This window comes from Xyrauchen texanus, chromosome 22, assembly GCF_025860055.1.
Source record: "Xyrauchen texanus isolate HMW12.3.18 chromosome 22, RBS_HiC_50CHRs, whole genome shotgun sequence".
NCBI lineage: Eukaryota > Metazoa > Chordata > Actinopteri > Cypriniformes > Catostomidae > Xyrauchen > Xyrauchen texanus.
Window position 1 is genome coordinate 40,727,891 of NC_068297.1, and position 15,621 is coordinate 40,743,511.

General features: G+C 36.5%; 1 protein-coding gene and 1 pseudogene across 3 annotated transcripts in view; both read right to left on the bottom strand.

The window, feature by feature from the left end:
* Window positions 1–2,209, bottom strand: part of LOC127662673 (heterogeneous nuclear ribonucleoprotein Q-like) — a 53,816-nt gene extending 51,607 nt beyond the window's left edge. For 2 of the 3 annotated variants that reach the window (XM_052153971.1, XM_052153968.1), the window contains exon 1: window positions 2,010–2,209. The gene's annotated coding sequence lies outside the window, so the exon portion shown is untranslated. The remainder of the gene's footprint in view (window positions 1–2,009) is intronic. The other variant, XM_052153970.1, reaches the window with a different exon arrangement.
* A 7,614-nt stretch (window positions 2,210–9,823) lies between these two features.
* LOC127662712 (uncharacterized) lies at window positions 9,824–14,859 on the bottom strand (annotated as a pseudogene).
* Between the last annotated feature and the right edge of the window lie 762 nt (window positions 14,860–15,621).

A 15,621-nucleotide genomic window follows, 5' to 3' on the forward strand; every position in this document is an offset into this window, starting at 1 on the left:
GACCATCCATCGATGTGTATATACTGTGTGCACAGCTATTAAAGAAACATTGATGCGGTGTAATATCAGGGTTTACATAAATGATACGTTCTTGATATTCAATTGACTATTTTGAACAATCATCTAAAGCAAAAGGCATCACAACTGCATTATGTCCCGCATTTTTCTCCAGCAACTTTTAACGGCCAACAGAACTCGATTTTCATCTAAAAATTAGAATTAATAGAATTAGAATTAATTTAATGTCAATGCAATTTACATTTTCTGTAGAAGCTCAGCAAATGTGATCCGAGGTAAAGAGGGTTACATTTAAAAGTTTTAAAATGTTCAAAAGCTTGTTTTCTTAAAGTGAACTCTGCATTGGACAAAAAGTTCTGAAAAGTGTAGAACATTCTGATTATGTTATTCAGCCGACTTTCACCTACAGAACATTGTAAAGCCAATTTAAGTTTGAGTAAAAGCATATATTGGTCTAAAAAATGTTTTGTTTTATTTGTTGGCAATTAATTTTTTATTTTATTTAATGCTTTATTCATTTGGTAATTTATATAATACAGGGAATTTTGCTGGTATTTTTTCTAAAGCTAAACAATTTTATAGAATTGGGCTGTTAGTGGTCCAAAAAAAGCACACTGAAGCTTTTCTCCTAGTATTGTGTATTTATTTTTTATTTAAAACCATTGTGCATAGAAATAATGTTTTTTGTATTCATTTGTTCTCCTTGCACTTGTTCATGACAGGCGCATGATCAGAAATATTTGTGTTGGCACTCCTGGAAGTGTCATGACACAGATGTGTTTGCAGCATCTGATCTGTGCAGATATGCCATCAAGACCAATCCATAACAGTGCGAGTAATGCTTCACTTACAATAAATTGGCTTTCAAGGATGTATATCTTGTCATGGTAAACACAGGCTAACGATTAGGGTAAAGTCATGTGACTATATTTTTGCGTTAATGCAATTTTCTCGACAAAAATAGTTTCCAAACCAGTTTTTCGTAACATTTTAAGTATCGACGGAGTTTATGCACTAGAGTTACATGGAAAAATATTATGTCGACACTTGTGAAATCTTAGCGCTAATTTGCGTTTCCATCAGCTTTAACGGTAAACTTTTGGATGCGCCTACACTTTGTTGCAAAAAACCCTTGAATGGAAACGTAGTTACTGGGGCTTCCACGTGTTACTATGGCTGCATCATTTCCGCTTCTGCACGACTCCCGAGCATGTGTGCTGGAAGATGAAGACTCCAATTAAACTGCTTCAGTCTGAGAGCAATTCGTGTCTAGAAACGGTGTAATTACAATCTCCGAAACGTTCATACCTTCCGATTCATGCCGTAGTAGAATTTGATATTACAGACCGGCTTTCAAGAGAGAATGTAGGACACTTAACTAACACATTCCTTTGCAAATACACAATTGGGCATCAACATACACGTTTTAGGCTTTGACTAGTCTCCAAACGGGCCGTGTCCGCTTTGTTCTGAGTCAGCGCACATTCACTAGGCCACAACACGAGCTACGTGGACACTCCGCCAGTTTTCATCACGTCAAATGTGCCATTTAAGAAGACCTGACACATTATCTACAGTAAAATGACACATTTATATTTTATAGCACACATCCACCATGGCTGGGCGTGTTAACAAGTTTGTTTGCATGGTAACGTGTGTCAGTGTATTTGAGTTGAGGGAAGGAGGGGCAACATCGTGTTTGACTAGCCAGCAAACAGCACCCCACATCAACGCTTCACTATGCCATTTTACCAGGGTAGGTGAACAGAAAGTATACTAGTAGAAGTGAATTCTACATAAATGTGTGAAAATGTCCCTCGTGTCTGTGTGTGACGAGTGGAGCCGCGTGCCGCCACAGAGTCCATTTGCGTAAAGCCGGTGTGAGGCGTCCGTTCACGCGCGACTTTTGTTTGAAAACAACCGAAGCATCAGTTCACCGTCAAACACAGCGGACTCTCCGCTAATGAAATCTTAAGAGAGGGTTCTCATACCTGTCAGGAAATATCTTGGATTATGTTGGGATAAATCCTGAGGAAACGAGCCGAAAGAGAATAAAGTGGCCAGATCCCGCCGTGCCTGCGCTCACACTCTTTTCAACAGGGCTGCTGCAAAATGGCGGCGAAACTCATGCCGCGGGAGATTTTTTCCGCTTCCGGTTGTACGGGGTTTCTCAAACAGTCATTGGAGGGCTCACGTTACACCGTCTGAGATATGTAGGATGTGTTCACAATGGGATACTAGCATTCTGGATGGTGTAGACTGCATACTGCCTACTATATTGAAAGAATATGTGAAAAACTGGAGCTGTGTACCAAATGACACCCTAAACAATTTGGTGCACTCAGCCATTTAGTGAATGGATTCTCAAAGTGTAGTACAGTCCCAACTGGGAAACTAAAGCCCAATTATTCAGTTATTGATGCAAAAGATTATGTTGGGTTCCAGTCAAAGTGGAATTTGAGATGTTCCTACTTGATATCTCCAACCATAATGGCATGCTATTGCACAAAATATATAAGATATTAAAATTAATAAATGTCTATTTTTTCAGCCTGTTGTATTAGTATTTATTTACCACCCCTTATTTATTTTAGATACAGTTCGTATTTATTTTTATTTACATAGGGCTGGTGCAACCCTACCCTAAGTTCTCACGTAAATTAGGATGTAAAGTTAAGATGTAAAGGGCTTAGTAACTACTAGTTAGTTTGTAACTAAGTCAGTGCTTAATTTGATTTCACCACCTGTTCTTAAGGCAAGACTCAACTAGTAGGTTGTAAGCTCTCCGTAAAATAATGCGTTGTTGATGTTTACCTGTATTGATCCAATAAACAGCCTTCAAATTTATACACAGAAGTGTTAAAAGCCACAAATTTCAGTTTTATCTCATTATGGTTGATGTTCAATCCTTGTAACCCATAATCAGCTGTACAGTATGGCCGTAATGTATTGACATTACAGCAGGGGTGCCCAATACGTCGATCGCGATCTACCAGTCCATCGCAAAGGCAATGCTGGTAGATCGCACAAAATTTAAATGTACTTTCGTTCAATTTTAATAAAAATTAATATAATGTCTTTCCTTCTTTTAGTTTCTGTCTGACTTGCACTTGACCAGTAAATATTGACCAGGCGAGGTTTTGTTTATTCAGTTGCCATGACAACTAGGTTTGTGCATTAGTGCCTTCCAAGGACTTCTGAGAACATATTGCGAAATTGCGATGCTACTGCCCGGATTAGGCAAAACTGTCTTATTCCATTCAGTTTTGCCTAATCAGGGCAGTAGCATCGCAATTTCGCGCTCTGTTCTCAGAAGTCCTTGGAAGGCACTAATGCGCAAACCTAGTTGTCATGGCAACTGAATAAACAAACCTCGCCTGGTCAATATTTACTCGTCAAATTTCGCGCGCTGTTCTCAGAAGTCCTTGGAAGGCGCGTATGCGCAAACCTAGTTGTCATGGCAACTGAATAAACGAAACCTCGCCTGGTCAATATTTACTCGTCATCAGAATAAGGTAAATGACCTGGCTATTGTAATCTATTGTGCTGTAGGTGTTTTGGGTTTAGTGTTAAAACTGAATGATATCAACATTGAACATTATTATATATTTTTTTATTAATTAGAAGATGAATTCCATGTAGGGATACATGCAGTAGTCCCAACAAGCATTTTCTTATTTTAAATGTGTTTTTTTGTCATGCTTTTTGTTTTTTGTTCAACTGTCTGTCTTGTCATGGAAGTCGTAGGGTTTTCAAATTGCACGAGGAATCATGACAGGGGTGAACACATTACAAAACATTTCACTATTGATGAATCCCAGACAACTCTGCTGACAAATAATGTGACTAGTGTAACATGTTTGGTAATTTAAAATGTCTCAGTGTGTCTGGTATAGTGTTCTTTTTCCCAGGATTGTAAAACTTAATGACAACAAAGTTATAAGGTCTTTGCCAAATACTGAATAATTCTGGAGGTCTATCTCCCTCCTAGTCAGATGATCCCACACCTCGATGTGTGTAACTGTAATAATAGGAATCTGCATTCAGATCTCCCATGCTTTGCAATTACATGTAGTTTTCTCAACTGCCAGGCATGTTCTTTGACTTGTTTCTTTAACTTGTGTTTTAAACCCTACCTGGCAAATAAATTGTTACTTTTTGATTTATTCTGTATTTCTCTGAAATCATTTATATCAATACTGGGTCTTTAAAATAGGAGAAACTGCTCTGGAGGAACCGAGCAGGAGAATCCCATTTTAAGAATAATTTCTATCATAACTGAAGCTTCAATGTAGGAGGAGGCCACTTAAAGACTATCAGTTTGAATCTCATTAGAAACTGATCAAAAGGTAAATGAATAGAAGAGGATTCAGAGTAATCAATAACTTAAAAGATTCAAATAAAGGAATGATCAAAAAGTAATTAGAGGCTTTATCAAATTAGAGATCAGTTCAAAGTTGGAGTCAGATTAATATAAAATTGGAATCAGATAAAATTAATCTCGGGATGAATTCGTAAAGTGCAAATCATTAACAATAATTGCTTTACTTCAGCGCTCATAAAAGACAGGACAACGCAGAGACCTTCAAGGGGCAAATCTATCTATTTTTAGCAGTTTGCCTGCATTTTTACACTTACTACACAGTATTCCGCTGAACCTTTTTATTTTTATTTCCATTTATGGAAGACAGGTCACATACACATGACGTGAGCAGTATGAGGGCACACCTATTACAAATGTTAACACCCCCACTTGCTCTCATTCTGTACAATACTGTATAAAATTATAACAACATTACACATGAATACAGTTTAGCATTTCTCTTGTGTTGGATATAAATACCAAACATGAAACTCTGGACTTATTATAATTCAATCTTTCTCATTGGTTTAGTCATGACATCAGCCACCATTTCTTCAGTGGGACAATACTCAACTGTCACTTTGCCATCATTGAGTGCTGATCGAATTAAATGATATCTTAGATCAACATGTTTACATCTTTGACTACACACTGGGTTCTTTGATAGAGCAATGGCACCTTGGTTATCCTCAAAGATTTGTGCTGGCACATATAGAAAGTCATTTTCCATGTCGTTCAACAACCGTACAAGATACATGCTTTCCTGTGCGGTTGCAGCCAGTGCCATATACTCTGCTTCACATGTAGACAAAGCAACTGTGGACTGTTTCTTTGACTTCCAGGAAATCATTTTGGACCATTTTGAGTCAGACTAAAACAGTATCTGTCATACTCTGCCTGTCATTTAGATCTGATGCCCAATTAGCATCAGTATATGCTTAAGATGATTAAGTTTTCCATCACTTTTCCTGTAACATAGTTCATGAACAAAAGTACCTCATCACATGTTTTACCCAGTGTTGTGCATTTACTTCAGACAAATATTGAGATAGTTTGCTGACAACCCAACTTAGATCAGGTATAGTACATGTAATCTGATTGATCAAACTACCTAAAGCCAGCAGATCAACAGGATCACCATAACTGTTGTAATCTAGCTTTTGCTCACATGGTGTCGACCTGTGTTTACAGTCTGACATGTGCCTTTTCTGGTTCATTTTTAGGACTACTTTAATCAATTCTTAGGAAATATTTGGGTTTTCCCAGATCTTTCATTTTGAATCTTGCCGTCAGCACCTTTCTCACGTAATTCAGTAAAGCTTTGTAACTGGCAGCAATAATCAGATCATCTTTTTCAGTTTGTTTACTGTACACACAAAATCATTTTCACTGAGGTATTCATGTAACATTTTGTTCTAGTTTCTACCTGACTGTTTTAAACCATACAGTGATGTGTTCGGTTTACAGACTAGTTTTTCACCTATGACTGACTTCACTTCAAATCCTTCTGCCTGTTCCATGTAAATCTCACAGTCAATTGAAGCATGTAAACAGGCAGTTTTTACATCCATCTGGTGGAGATCAAGATCATATTGTGCCGCCATTTGCATCAAGGCTTGTACTGAAGTGATATCTACTGTTGGGGAGAAAGTCTCTTTGTAATCTACAACCATCACTTGGCTATAGCCTTTTGCTACATATCTGGCCTTGTATATCTCAGTCTCATCTGCATTACTTTTGACAGCATAGACCCATCTACCCCCCACTGCACGTTAAGCCTCTGGTAGCATAGTTAGTGTAAATGTGTAATTTTCATTAAGCGAGCCCATTTCCTCTTTCATGGCCCTAGCCCAGATCTGTGACTCACTTGAAATCATAGCTTCCTTGAATGTTTGTGGTACATCACACGCTTTATAACAGTAGTTATTGTACTTGGTTAGGATCTGGTCCTCACATTCAACATCAGAAACAGAATCAGTCAAATACCGGGGAGCTCTCCTATTTCTCTTAGTGTAACATGTACTGTGATCACCCCTCTGTCTGGGCACTACCCTGATTCCTAGTCTCAGTTTGAGGTTTTACGAGTCTTTTCTGGGGTCCAATCAGTCACATTCTCTTTTGACTAGGAGGATACATATCTTTCTCCATGAAAATCATCATCTGGCATTGTAAGGTCAGTCTGTGTCTGGTGTTCGGTAACACACTTTATGACAAATCTCACAAGCCTGTGCTTGAGAACTTTCCCTGTGTCTGGATAATAGACCAGGTATACCTCGAACTAGCAACGAAGTGTTAAACTGTATCAGAGCAAGACGCTGAATCTGTGGCAGAAGACAGTAGTTTCTCTCATAAGAGCGTTTTAGCGACGAAAACCAGAAAATATCTTGAGATGAAACGATATATTAAGGTGTGGTAACCGTGGCATAAGCAGAATAATTTGACTCGGTCCATTGAATTTAAAAATAATGCGCATCTGAGGTGTAACAGTCAGTCCACGGTGTGTTGTTACCGCATTACCACCACGGGTGTGCATTACTTTTCAACAATTTGACGATCCGTCGTCAATTATTCCTTACATATACATAGACCTAGTTCAAAATGGCATACCATACTACTCAAACTACTTCTACCATTTGTCATTCTTTACTACATGGAAGCATTCGTCGTGATGTGTTGTCACTAACTTTAGCGCATTAGCCAAACTCAGTTCAACACTTATATCTCACATAAAGGATGAATAGTCACACAGCATGTTAGTAAAGTATTCAACTCACATTTGTAATGTGCTGTCTCCACTGAAGTTTCGCTATTTGTCACATTCACCATTAATTACATTTGTTTTGTTCAGGCCAACCTGGCTGCCAGGAAACTCTGCCTCTTTCTCTATTTACAGAGAAGCTGTGAGCACTGAGTGCAAGAAGAGTCCAGCATTCCACACTCTGTTTTTTAAATTGAAGAAGTGCATCATCCAGGTACTCGTAGTAGACTTCTTTTTGTTGTATTCTACTGCTCACACTACTTACGATACAATATGCCATAGAATAGTGCAGAATTAGTATGTGATTTGGGACAAACCTAGGGAGCACCCGTTGGCCGGTCGACTTGTGGGCTTGCAGTGGAAACCAAATGTATATACTCCTTACAAAAATCTTGAGTTATGGCAAAAAAATTGGCCACTTACTAGTTTCACATGCCAATGAGATTTGTGATTTGCGGCAAAGTATTGCCAGATGTTTGCTGCTCTTCACCAGTAGTGGTGAACCTGCTATAATCCTTTGGCAACAATGGACAATTTGTCACTACTGCACACACTTATATGGCAAGCATGTGGCAAGAATGTAGAGTTTGCCACAAAGCTTGTTTGCATGTGAAAATAATGAGTGGCAAATTTGCAGCATGTTGGCCACAGGGGTTTGCCTGAACTTTAGATTCAGGGCAATTTACAAAGATTTAAAGGGGGGAAAGTTCCAGCATTGGTATTCCGTGGGGATAGATCCTCACATAGGTGTTCTTTAGTTTCTCAGCAGTTTCACGTGACTCGTTGAAAATGAATTGTGTCCTACTGGGTACCTTTTTTGAACAGCTCCCTTTACTTCCCTCCCCACTGCCAGTTGCACCGTCTCCTCACCTGCTGCTAGAGGCCAAACATGGTAGGGAGGATGGGTGTTATATTAATATTACTGTACAGTACTGGTCAAATTAATCACACTCAAAAATATCTATTTGGCTGAACTCAATTCAATCATTCATTTCAATATAGAGAATTTTTAGCATGTGTCCTCAAGATAAACTTAAGGTCCACTCTTCACCATGATGGAAAACCCCAAAACTCCTATAGAACTATACCACTTCTAAATCTCAACACATCAGAAAATGAAACACTTCAAGTTTCCCCCTTTACATACATCTACATCTAAGACACAATGTAGAATACTTAATTTTAACCATTTCTTGCAATGTCAAGTTAGAAATCCCCTGCCCAGTTTCACTCAAACAAACAAACACACAAACATATTAATGTTGTCCCAACACAAATAGATTAAGTAAAGCTTGATAGCATTAAAACAACTCTGTTAAGTTATGTTCACTTGATTACATAAATTTTTTGAGTAATATAAACAAGGGAGGATTCGATCAAACTGACAATAGTGAAAGTTAAATAGAATCATTGAATAAATGCAGTCAAATGCATCCTGCTTAACTATTTGACTGAAGACATTTTTAACATGAAATTTAACTTAAAATGCAAAATAGCCACTTATGTGGCAAAAATGTAACATTTACTCTCTCTCTCTTTTTTAAATATCAGTCAGAAAATAGTGTAGTAAGTAAGCTAGTATTCCAATCCCAACATAGCCCACAGTAGGTCATCCAGTAGGTCATCTAATGCATACAATAAATTTGAATAATGTGCACAATATAGAACTTACACTCTAAGATTAGTATGATTGTATGCTAACCTGAACATAGCCACCATATAAATATATTAGTGTTCACAGAACTTGCTGCTCTATAATAAAGTCTTATTTGCATGTAAAACTAGATAAGTGTCTTTCGAATTATTCTTCGTTGTTACCATGTAAATCAATGATGATACTGACATGCATTGTTCAATTTGTATACAGGTGAATCAAAACCCGTCTAGGTCACATTTCACCCCAAAATCTAAAGAAAAATACATATGTAGCTTAAAGACAATTTAGCTTATTTTTGCATTGTGATGTTATTTGACAATTAAAGACATTTTCTCTTAATTCCTGCCATTCTCATTTCCATTCCATTAAATAAATCTCATTCTCATTACTGTAATATTAAATAATAATGATATAAATAAAAAAAATCAATGAGTAAAATTGTTTACTGTAACAGAGATATAATAATTTTCAAGGTGGCACCCCCCATATTAATATATTAATGTGATCACATGGTAAGAGAATTCTTTCTCTAAAATTTATGTGTGCAACTTTTATTTGCTCTCTACATAAAGTGTTTGTGATTTTCTTCTATGAAATAAAAATCAATCCCGACTTATTATCCAACCTCTGAACTCTATAAACTAGCACTATATCATATAAAAAGATAGCATTCATCTATAGATTATAAGCATTGCAAAATTATTACATTGTAAATAATGTCAAGAATAATGTTAATGACCTTATTAAGATATGCCAATACTATAACATGTTTTTATGTTGAAGGCTTTATGCTCAATGTTAGATTATTGCTGGTGTACATTTCTTCAGAATTTCATAACAGACATTATTGCAGCAAATGTTTATTTGAAATGCATATCTTTCAATCTTGGGCGTTACAGTCACTGCAGGATAGCATTACATCTCACACTAAACATGATACACTACCTTAAAGTTCAATACAAAAGCATTAATAGCATATCACTTGTCTTCCAAAAGAGAAACATGACAGTTCCAGAATGATATTCCATCAGTGTGCAATCTTTCTCCTGCTGGTGTTGTGCAGTTGTTTGGGTGGTGGCGGTCTGCTCCTGATGTTCTGGTACTTTGGGATGTGCCTCTCTGCTGGTCCTGGGGCAAACCTCCGGCCGCAGTGAGGCCAGGTCATACATTCAGAGTTCAGCTTTGAAACAGACTGTGGCTGTTCACCTCGACCCTGCCGCATGGTCTGAACGAAGGCCTCGTGTTTCTGAAGCCAGTTCTTCTTCTTCTGCTGTGGATATAAACAGCATGATGTGAACAGATTGAGGAAGTGAATCGTATGTAAACATGAAGTAAACATTATCATAGCTAAACAAAATCATTGATCTCAAACACAAATAGGCCTTCAAAAATTTTTCTTAATTAGGTAGTTGACAAATAACATGGATGTGAAAATCTTTATTATCACAAGATTATAGATTCAAATCTACATAAATGCAAACGTGAAAGTGTTGTATTTGCTGTGACTGGGTCCCCAAGTTTATCACCAGTTTTATCACCTTTTACATTTAGTGCAGTTCACTTAAATCATCAAGCGCTGTGGCAAATGCATTTGTAAAAGTACTAACGTGGATTTATGACTTATAAACTTCTGCACTATGTACGATTTCTTCTGGTTAAAAATGTACAAATTGCCCATATTGATTAGGTACATAAACAACCAGTGTTCAAAACAATGTCCTTACCTTACCCCGATTCATTTGGGTAAGCCTATTAAAATAATTTGTTTTTTAAGCTGTCGGGTTGGATTTGGCGTGAAATCGCTGGCTTATGTCGGCAGGGGTGAAAATTTCATCAAAATGTTGGGGGGACAATAAACATAACAATTCTCAAGAGCAATTTTTGAAGGGGACACCAAGGGTTTTTTGTTGTTGCCCTTTTTGCATTTGTATTATTTTATTTCTTAAACAATTATTTTAAGAATATATCATTATATTATTTACAATACACATATTTTAATGATATTTTAAGGGGGGACAACCCTCAGATGGGGGGGGGGGGACAACCCTCAGACCCCCCCGCGATTTCCGCCTCTGTATGTCATTACCTCATGACCTCACTCTTTGCGTCATGACCTCATGTCCGTAAACACAGGAAAGAAGTGCGGCTGTCATGTGTTCCGACTGAGGACGCTGTTCAGTTCATTTCAGTCAAACTCACAGTTCAGGATGGCATCACTGCAGTCTGGATGGATGTTTATCTGTTATCCGTTTGGTGAAGTTGTTTACCTGCAATACATTTAATTGGATACAGTATGTTGTCTGGTAGGGGTAATGATTTTATGAAATGAACATGAGATCATGATTCGTTGTCAGGGGAAGTTACTGTCCATGACTAACACAGATGACTTCTGAAATTGACTTCACGAACATTTTATTTTCATGTTTAATAAAGTATATTTTATGTACTTGTTTTATGTTTTTAGTACACAGTGTTATTAGGCCTACAGTTTCACTTGCTTTATCAACTGCCATGTTAATTGTTTCATTTTAGTCACAGTTTTAATCAAAAATAGTAATTAAAAATAGTCGATATTTCGTCATGTTATATTTATTTATTTTAGTCAGTTTTATAAAAAATGCCATAGAATTGTAGTCATCGAAAATAATATATTTTACTTGATGATGATGATGATGATGATGATGGGCAAAATGGACAAAAAAAAGTGTAAAACTGTAACAGACCAAACTTTAATTAATAATTGTATAATCATTTTCTAATGTAAACATGTATCAAACATACAGTATAAAGTACATACTGTCCTTGTTGTGAGAAACCTGAAATAATAATGAATAGACTGGAGTATTCGCTCATTTTTAGAAGTTAGTCTACTGTACTCTGAATTCTTCACGCTTTAAAGACTTATTCGTTTTCCATGAAAGAATATTTCATTGTGTGTAGTGTGTTTCTTATGGAAACAGTGAATTCACAACGCAAGTTACGCAACGCAAATGATGATTATTCTGACTAGCGCGTCATTTAATTCAAGTTCACATGTTCATTCGTTTCGTTGTGCAGTTGTAACTTGTTCCATTAGTGTTGTGGATATGTTGAGGAATCTCATGTATAAATAGGATGTGTTTGAATGAGGTATTTATCCCGTTTCAAAGTGGTTCATTTAGCCAGTTCAACTCACACAACTCAAGCAAAGAAATTTTCAACACATTAAACATTGTCATATTTTCATCAATAGTATGCTTTAATAAAATAATTTAATAATTTTCATGACGCGCCTTTTTTGTCTCGTCTTCTCGATGTAAAAGCATCTGAGTGTAGTGTCAGAAAAGTGTACAATTCATTCATTCCAAATATGTAAATAAAAGTGTTGTTTATCTTCATCAAAGCAAGTAATATTTCATTTTTAAATGTTTAATTTGAACTATATCAACATGAAAATAACAAGTATGACTCCGGCTCTGAATATCTTTCAATCATGATCACACATGTGATGTCCAGTTAAGCTCTAATCATGAGATACATCCGCCAGAGCAGCAGTCCAAACACGACTGATGTAATGTGTTCTTCTGCAAATTGCTTGCAATTTTACATTTCAACCACAGATGTCGCTACAGAGCACAACTTTCATTGTGCAGCTTTATACATGTTTCACTTTATACCATCATTTTCATCAAAAGTGGGTTCATGAATGGGTTTTTATTCACCTTCAACACATTTATTTTGACGGTCTACTAATAACACATCTACTAAAATATTCTGTGTTGTACAGCATCTTTAAATGGAAAATCAATCATCAGACGTTCATCTGGGATACCCAAAGGTGCTCTTTTAATGTGGCAACACATATGAGATGAAATCAAAAGATATATCACTTATAACCCCAATGATCAAAATACTTAAGCATTGTTTTGAGTAGGGACATTTTTTTAAACAAATGAATTTAACTGAAAGGCAGTTGATTTCTAAAAAACTCTTCAAAATAATACAGTAAAACATTACAGACTAATAAATCTCCCCTTTTACAAAGACACATTACATGACACATCATTTTAACATTTACCCTCCATTTCGAGAGTCATACAAAGCATGCTGGGAAATAGAAATCAACTGCCTTTCAGTTAAATTTAAGTTCCTGCTAATTTAAAGAGACAAGTTCATTAAACTCAAAATATTAAAACAATTCAGGTTACTTAAAAGTGCTAGTGTTGAGAACTCAAAAGAAAGAGAAAGTTCTAAATACTCATCGAGATTAATGTATTTGAACTCATTTGTATGATTTAATTTGAGCTTACTCAAAACAATTAAGTAAATTGAGCAGTGGGGTTTACAATGAGTGTATTATTGTCTGTCATTTCCAATCAATCTGTAATTTCACAAAAACTGTTTCTTTAAATTGAAAATGAGTCAAATATTTTATTTGAAAGCATTAAAAATGTAATTTCCATCAGCATGTGCTGGAAATGAACGTTCATGACTTGAATGATGTAAATCTCCTGTGATGCATGAACACACACTGATAGTTACTGTTAGACAAATTAAATAAACTTGTGAGAGTGTGACATTTTTTTTAACGAAACTTTACTTTCCAGAAGTCCAAAGTGCTCAAAGTTGAACAAACACCGGCTTACATTGTCTTTGTATCACGAATAACTGATAGACTTGGCATGTTAAGTGTGATTTTTAGTGTGAACCCACCAAGTCAAAACCTAATCCAACCTAAATAAAAATATAATACTTGACAAGCTCTTACTTCTGGTGTCTTGCTCCGGCTGTTGGTCATCATGAGGTCCTCCAGCTCCGTTCCTTTGGCTCTGTGCTGCGACATGCCAAAGATCTTTTGTTGAGGACGTTTTCTCTCACATACCCTCACGTGAGTCTCCAATCTGTCTTGCGAGAAGCGTTGCTGGCACACACTGCACGTGATGAGCTGGTGAGGAGCATCTGGACTCTTTCAGACTGAGTTCCACCTGTTGGAGCCTTTTTCTGTCTCTGTGGCTGGGAAGTCCTTCCGGGACCAATTCTGCGGCAGCGCTCTTCCTCCTGCTTCCAGTGGCATCATTTCATGTAGTTTGATATAAACCGTATTTATTTTCTCTCCTCTCGACTTTGAGCACATTTATGAAACGCTCTTGCATGAGGTGAGACCTGTCCAGTCTCCTTGAGTCGGATGAAGCTGTTCTTTTCCGTCATGCATGTCCCTTCCTCTGTTATGTCGCTCCCTCTGTGCATCATTTACTCCTTCCACATACCCCTAATTCCTCTTGTCCCATGTATCCCACCCCATTACTCTCTCTCTGACTGTCTATTGGTCCTATTCTCTCATATGCACCAGATCTTGACCCTTTACCCACTCAGAGGAGGTCAGACATTGTCTCCTGCCTCTCCTCTCCACCTGGCCACCATTCTCTAGCTCCCATTCTGCCCATCTTTCCATATTTTCTCTGATTTCTCTCTTTTCATTCCCATATCTGTCCCGTTCCACAGATTTCTTCTCTTCCTTCTCTGACTACCTTGTATTTCTTTCGTCTCATATCACACTGTCCTGATGGGTCAACTGCTCTCTCTGGAGTCTTCTCACCTCTGATTTGAAAATCTTCTGTTGCTGCATCATCTCCGTTGAGTGGATTTCTTTGGACAACCATGTGTGTTTCTCAGAAACTCTTGGTTGATGGTGTTCATTGTTTAAATCAGTTCTCCTCGTTGACAGTTTTTGAAGCCTGTCTAACAGCAGCCTGATCATTCAGTCTGGGAAAACATGTGTGAAATCTCTCTCGATATTCTGAATTTGTGACATTGCTCAGAGGAAACTGGCTTCAGAGGAAACACTTTCTCCACTTCAGAAGCTTGTCGTGACAGAATATATTCATTCTGCTCCTCCAGGAACATGTTGTCTGAATGTTGCCTCAAGTTTCTCTCCTGACTCTATTGCATATCGAGCTGGGAGTTGTGGTGAGTTCCCGAGGGACTATGCCGTTGACTCATGCCCTCTCTGCTCAAGAATGGAAGTTTTGCAGATAGAGTCTCTTTTCCCTAAAAATTATTTGTGAGATGATGGTGTGGCACCATTTGCAAAATATATAATATATATAAATAAAAAAATTAAAATGCAATTACTTTTTTCATTTATTTAATATGGATTTATAGCCAAAAGTAACAACCTGTTTAATGAGTGTAAAATCATTTTTAATCTCTTAAAAAAAAAAATCATATCAAAATATATTAAAATTTTGTTTCAAAATGTGATGATTTTTTTTCTATAGCATTTATTTTATATTTATTTAAAGCCAAAAGAAACAAAATGTTTCATGAGTGTAAAATATTTGTTTTTTAAAAAATATATTTTATCAATATATATATATATATAAATTAAAAAATAAAAATGCAATTACTTTTTTCATTTATTTAATATGGATTTATAGCCAAAAGAAACAACCTGTTTCATGAGTGTAAAATCATTATAAAGCATAAATCTAAATAAGAATGAATCCAGGACATGTCAAAGGTCGTTAATGGATAAAGTAGGTCAACACAAAAACGTTGTTAAAGTGACATTTTCAAAGAAAAGTGAATACATTTATAGTGTCATTAATTATGTGGAAGTCTGAAAAAAGAATCGTAGTATCATTTATGGCAATTATTTTTCAAAATGCATCAAATATGTACAGAGATAACTGGGTCCAGAAGTCTCACTGAAAAAAAAAACATTAATTTGTGGTGAAGTAAATATAGCAAAAGGTTAGTTTATGAATAAGTTAGTTTAAGCATGAAATAGATTAAGTAAATTCTACATTTGTGCTCAATTCAAACATGTCAAATGAATGTTCTAGC